Source organism: Gymnogyps californianus, chromosome 2 (assembly GCF_018139145.2).
Source record: "Gymnogyps californianus isolate 813 chromosome 2, ASM1813914v2, whole genome shotgun sequence".
NCBI classification, from domain to species: domain Eukaryota; kingdom Metazoa; phylum Chordata; class Aves; order Accipitriformes; family Cathartidae; genus Gymnogyps; species Gymnogyps californianus.
In genome coordinates this window covers 76,413,228-76,419,931 of record NC_059472.1, presented here as the reverse complement: position 1 = coordinate 76,419,931, position 6,704 = coordinate 76,413,228, and positions in this window count along the sequence as shown.

Sequence of the window (6,704 nt, the reverse complement as noted above, 5' to 3'; positions counted from 1 at the left end):
TAGAAGTGGGTGTTTGTGGTAGTCCTTATTACATTATTCTCATATTTATGACTTACTAGCGTTGACAGTTGAAACCGTATTAAAAACAAGAGGAGTCGTAAGTCAAAGGCTTGAAACTTGTTCTCTGTACTGGATTGCCATGTTAACTAAGGTTGAAAATGATGCTGTAGCTGTTCCATCCATTGACATAAAGATTTTGTGTGTATATATATATACACATGCACATGTAGACACACATATGTAAATGTATTATTAACTAAGAAATCATTACAGAGCAGCAGCCCTTCTCACCAGCTGTCCTAAGTGTGCCTTGCAAAGATGGTTAAATGTCACAGAGTGAGATTTTAATCTTTGCCAGTAGTGGCTCTGTGTGTAGTAGTGAATAAAAGGAGCCAGGTTATGTTGTCTGGTCTGGAGGCTAATTAAGACTGTGTGGCTTGCATCCATGCTTAGATTCTTCCATGCTTAAACTGAAAACAGTTAAATAGGGAAGATGGAGGGCCAGTACTTAAGCCTTTGTCGTGGCACAGTTTTATTTTCTGATGTTAGTGTAGACAACATGAGGAAGTTGCATCCCTGAGAAAGAGAAGACCAAATGTGAATTTGTAGGTCAGGGAGTTCTACTGTGCTCCAGGGGCCAAAATAGTCCAAATAGTTTATTCTAATTTGGACAGCCTGGCAGCTTGCTCAGAAGTTTCTGTCCTGAGGCCTCCGGTATTATCCAAATCATCTATATTCCTGCTCTGTTACCTCTCCTGCTTGCTCTTCTCCAGTACTGGCCTTCTCCAGGCTTTTGAGGTACATATGTGTGTAACATGTTTGTAAGAAATAGCTTTCTCATAGCCACTTAAGGGCTTTCTGTGAAGGATTATAAAATGCACCAATGGCGAAAGGCCTTTTCAAGAGCAGACTGAAGACTCATTGGAAATACTGAAAGGTAGGGAACATAAACCACAGAGCCAGAAGACAGCAAATCCGCAGAAAGAACTAACATCCCTTAACAAAGGGGTTAGATCCCCAGCAAAAATAATGGGAACTGAGCATCCAAATCCCTGACATTGCTGTGCAAATCTCAGTCATAGAGGATATACAAGCCCTAGGGAATGTGAGATGACAGCTAAGCAAGACAAGCACTGATGCTAAGGTATACCATTTCTCCTAGTAAGACCGTAGCAGATTGTTTATCCTAAAGTGGAGCGGAAAGATTCCAGTTCTTGAAACGTCTGACCTAACACAGCAACTACATCACTTCCAGCTTTCTGTATTGTCATCGTGCACAAATCACTGATACCAGATTTTTTAAAAGAGATGCTCTCATCTAATCAGTTTCACCGTATACATTAAATTAGAACTTAGGTGTACAAGTGCAAAATTAAAGCATATATACAGGTAGGAAGGATGCAACCTGCCTTTGCCTTTTGTGCTTGTCCATTTTGGAGCTACACATGTATACAAGTCAGTGAATATTTTAGATGAAAACATAGTATCTTTTGCAAATTTGGCTTATTATGTCCTGTTGAATTATTATGTACCATAGAAAAGTATTTGCAAGTTTGTTACTGGTTACAAAGGCTATGTTGTTATATTCTTGATATGTTTTGCAAATTTGGCTTATTATGTCCTATTGAATTATTATGTACCATATAAAAATATTTGCAAGTTTGTTACTGGTTACAAAGGCTATGTTGTTATATGCTTGAGAAGGATTCCAATTAAACCTTTCAGGGCCCCAACTCCGCAGTGCAGAGAGAGTGATCTGACTTTGGGTAAGAATGTAGGAACTGTCTTTGTACAATGCGATGCATCATCAGAGGCTATATCTTGAACAGAAACTTAAATTCCATTCAAACTAACAGATGAAAACTGATTACATTTTAAACCAGCAGTGGGCTGAGAACATTGACTGCAAAGACAGATGCCATCGCTTGAGTAAGTTCAGATTGGTTGCTTTATGTATAAAAACATTTTACACGTGCCATAATTAAAGCACAACAATCGAAGAAGATGGGAGCTATATTTAAAATGGGGCAGGTTCTCAGCTGGATAACTCAGCATAGTTTTCTCTGACTTTACAGATTGGTTAAGAGCCAGAATCTCTACATCTAATGAGTGAAAGCTGTGTGTTAGAAATCCTCTAGATAAATCAAAATTGTAAAAAAAAAATGTAAGGATGATTTACACTTCTCCATACTGCTAGATCAAGCTGAGGAAATTTATAAAAAGATAAACAGTGGGGAGGAAAGGTATTCTTTAAAGTCAGTTTCTAGTTACTTTCAGTTTCTCTGAAAACTTGAACAAAGAGCAACAAGCTCTTGGGCTTAAAGAGCAAACGGAAGGGAAGTGCTTGTATCCAAACTATGAAGAAGTCCCTCATTTCACTTAAAATAAACTAATTAAAACAACAAAAACCATGTTTTCAAACTTGTTTTCCCACTAAGAAGTTCTTTTGATTTTAACAAATCTGTATTTTGATCCTAAAATTGTAAGATAGTATTTGTTGAAACCTCAAGGAGGGAAAATTTTTATGTATTGAAACAGAAGAACTTACAAAAGTAATAATTAAAAAATAGGTATGTGACATTCAATATAAGGCCTATTTCTGTTTCTACTGGCTGCAGTAGCATTACTCTTGGTAGTAAAGACAGAAGGGGATCCTTGCCATCATGTCAATCCTATAAATAGCACCACTTGATTTAATCTGAACTCTTCTGGATTCATGTGATTCATGGTATGGTGAACTGGTTATTGCTATTTTAAAATTTTCTGACTCTTCCACACTGTCTTAAAGAGAAATACCCCCCCCCCCCCCAAGAATATCCTTTCATTTGACACTGTGGCATATGATATAAGGTATATGATATTAAGTATATGAAAGAGGGTTGCTATTAAAGAATCTCGGTTTTGCCTCCAGTTGGCAACCAGTGAACAAATACTTTAGTTCATGGGACAACTTCTGCTTTCCATCTGTTAAATGCCTTGCTGAATCATAGATGTTTTTAATCTATACACGGTGTTCATAAAGCAGTCAAATTTCAAGTCACTAAAAATCATTTTTGGATCTGTTCCTTTGAGTTATGGCATCGACACCTAGATGAACAGGAACAGAGTTGGCTTCCGGTGTGTAGTAAAACCACTGAAAAACAATGCTGCCGTGAGAGAAATGGTTTCCTGGGTAGAATTGAGTTGGTTTTCCTTCTACTGTCTTCTAAAGGCTTCGGAAAGTATAGTCTTCTAAAGCAGAGCATTTACACCACGCAAAAAGCCACTACATTTGCAGCTTGTTTCACAGAATTTCTCTTTAAAACCAGCAGGCTTTGGAAGTTAAATGATTTGAAGTCGTTTTGTGTAAAGTAGTTGTTAGCATAGTGACCGTGCTTTTAATATGATCACTTCAATGTACACAGTAAATAAACATGTCTTCAACTATTCTATTTCTTTCTAAATATCTCTAAATAATATCTATATATTTTTTGTATGCAGAGTTACTAAACCCCTTCAAATACTTTTTTGCATTATGTTGAATGGATTGATCATAAAGAAACATTTCGACATGGAAAAATAGGCTGCAATAGAACAATTATCATAACTCTAGCTAAAGTTCATATTTTTTTAGACAAGAGTCTTTTCCCTCTTGCTCCTTTCAGAAATATGCATTTTAAAAAATTGGTTTCCTTTGGTTTGTTTGTTATTTTATTCCTAATGCTTCTCATCTGCCATCTAGTAAAGGTCATAGAAATATTAATGTACTTCCAAAGCTAGAGGACCAAAAAGCTTTGCTTTCAACATAGCTTAGAGTATGGGGATGCAAATTGCAAAAAATCAGTGGCCTGTATCTTCTCACAGAATTATTTAGTAATGAATATACCAAGTGAAAGAGAAATGTCTGTTGGGTAAACAATACGCATAAACAACTTCATGGTAGGAAAATAATATGATATAAGAGGCTGTGGTGATCCTAGCCTGAAATCTTGAAAATGACTGGAGAAAATAAGGTACTTATAGAGGAGACAGAAACCAAAAGCATATAATAACTGGAAACTTTGTTTTGTTTCGCTGTAGATGGAAGCATTTTTTATTTAATAAAGTACAATTAAAAATAGAAAACATCGTGACCAAGTAGAGAATTTGTGTTGCTTTCAGAAATTATTTGAGAGATAAAGTATGATTTACTTGGAGAAGTTTGGCAGAGCAGAGGAGAAAGCAAAGTTTAAGTAAGTGGGGTATTCCCCTCCACTGGTGGCTAAAAGCTTCTTTTTTCGGGTCTCAGCATCTCTCAGCCACTGCTGTCTTTTCTGTCCCCCCAGCAATGAGGGACTCAAGAGGCTTGTCTTACACTTTAGAACAGAACTCTGTGTTTTCCCCAGTGTGTGGGAATACAAAGGAGCCCTGCAAAGTGTGTATCGAGCCATCCCAGAGGAGATATTGCTCCCAAAATACTGACCTATCTTGTTCTGAGGCAGGACAACTAATTATCATCTCATCCATGGTCCGTTTGTACTTAGAAAATGTAATTGCTGGCTTTGCAGTAAGGAGTGAGGGCACCCCTTCCCTTGCAAATACTGTTGCGTGGCATTTAATGACGGTAAGAAGTCAAGACTGTGCCTCATATCTTCTCTGAAAAACAGCAGCTCTGAGATCAGCCTGAGGAAATGTGTCTCAGTAAAGGCTGAGAAGGAAAATAACCACCTAAATCATCCCCTCATTTACTAAATTTGATTTTCATTGGGGGTTTCTCAAAGAAATAGGAATCAGGCCTAAGTGTAGTTGCTTATGGGACCAGACAAAGCCATTGCTGCTGCTGTGTGCTCATTACTTAGTCTAGTAATGAGCATATGTAGTAAGTTTATGACATATATATATACATGTAGGCCCTAAAAGTCAAAGGCCTTTAGGCACCCACGTTCCACTGACGTGGTTTCGTTTGCCTGTGTGTGCAACTTTGGCGCATCACTAACTCAGCAGCTGGGTAACATTAGAGCACCATAAGTGGTGTTCCTTTTACCATGGCTTATACTGCAAGCCTCTGACAGTGTCCTATCTCTGCTGCCATTAAAAAGATAATAGTCAGGTTCCATCTTTAGATAAAAGGCATTGTATGGCTCCTTGTTGTCACTCTGCATGAAACAAATCTGTATGTGTAAATTACGTGTACACTCATTAGTTTAGGATTTTGCCGTGAATTTCTTCAGCGTTCTCACAATTGGAATACAAAAGGAAATTTCCAGGACTTCCTAATACAGATCTAAACCACACAAGTAGCAATATGAAGGAATTCAATGGAACTATTCACATGAATAAAATTACATTTGTGCAGCTTTTCTCATCTTTGATGTGGCCCTTTGATTCAAGAAATTATCCCTATGTAACAAAGTCCTTACAGACAAAGCTGAGCACAAGCACATTGCTGGCTCTCAATTTTAGAACAGCATACACCTTGCTGAATCCTGTGGTGTAAACCTTCTCGTTTATATCAATGACCACTAAAAAACCTATAGATCACTCGCTCAACACCACTTAAACTAGTTAACTATTTCATTGCTGACAGGAAGTCTAACAATATGCAAATATTGCAGTTATTCAGTAAAGCAAGGATGTGAGTATTAAATCCAGACATTTCCTTCAACAAGAACCTTTCAGTATTCAGTGAGTCCATTACTTTCAGTTAAATAAAAAATAGTTCTTAGACTTTCTCCTTAAAAACTGAACTAAGTTTCTTACAGGACCTCTATGCTTTTTGAAGAAAGAATGTCCAGTGTATTCTGCACAGAGTAAAAGTAAAACTCTCAGCTGATAAAATTACTTGCAACTTTCTATCACGTTCAGTTCACCAGTGACTGCCAGTCAATTCAGGATAAAAAGCCTACCCAAGATCGGAAAGAAGTCCAGTCCAGTTAACCAGGCACAGACCTGAGAGTTAGGGCTTTCCAATTTACCTACATCATGCTCTCAGTTCTCTTAACCTTCATCTCCTCCACACACACACTCTTTTAGTATGGGGATAAGAGCGCCTTGCTTTGTAAAGAAGTAAGAAAATCAAGGAGGAAAAGGGATAGACAAAACCTAAGTGCTCTTACTATTATTCTGTATTGAAATTAAAATGCGAGCTAATTTCTTTTCCTGCAGGCTCCACATTGCTCTTGCTATTTCTCCATTTGTCTACTTCCAGCCCTAACCCAAAGAGCTGTTAGTGTGACATCTCACAGAACTTCCTAGGCTCATTTTCGTATTTTTTTGGTGACAGCCTTGCATGGGACAATTAAATAATTTGGGTAAGCAGTCACCCCAATCAAAATATTTTCCAGTTAATTAGCAGATCAGGTATCAGTGAAAAAAGCATATAATTGTATTAGCCACCATCAGTTTGACACAGTAAATATGCTAGTATGTACACATCTCAAATAATGACACAGTCAGCAGGCTGTAAATCAAACTAATTTACACTTAAAATGATTAGAGAATAAAGGACAAATGACTGGAATGACTGAAGATTTCGTAGAAGACAAGCCACATCACAAATATAAGTGATTAAAAAGAAAAGTCTTAATGACAGCCTTCATAAAGCTGCCTAAATGCAAGGTAACTCGAACTATTTACCTTATCAGTAAACTGGACAAGCTCCAAGCAAAAAAAAAAAAATTTTTAAAAATGCAAAAGTGTCCACTGACTTCAGTGCTATGTAAATCAGGCTGCAGCATTCTAATGGC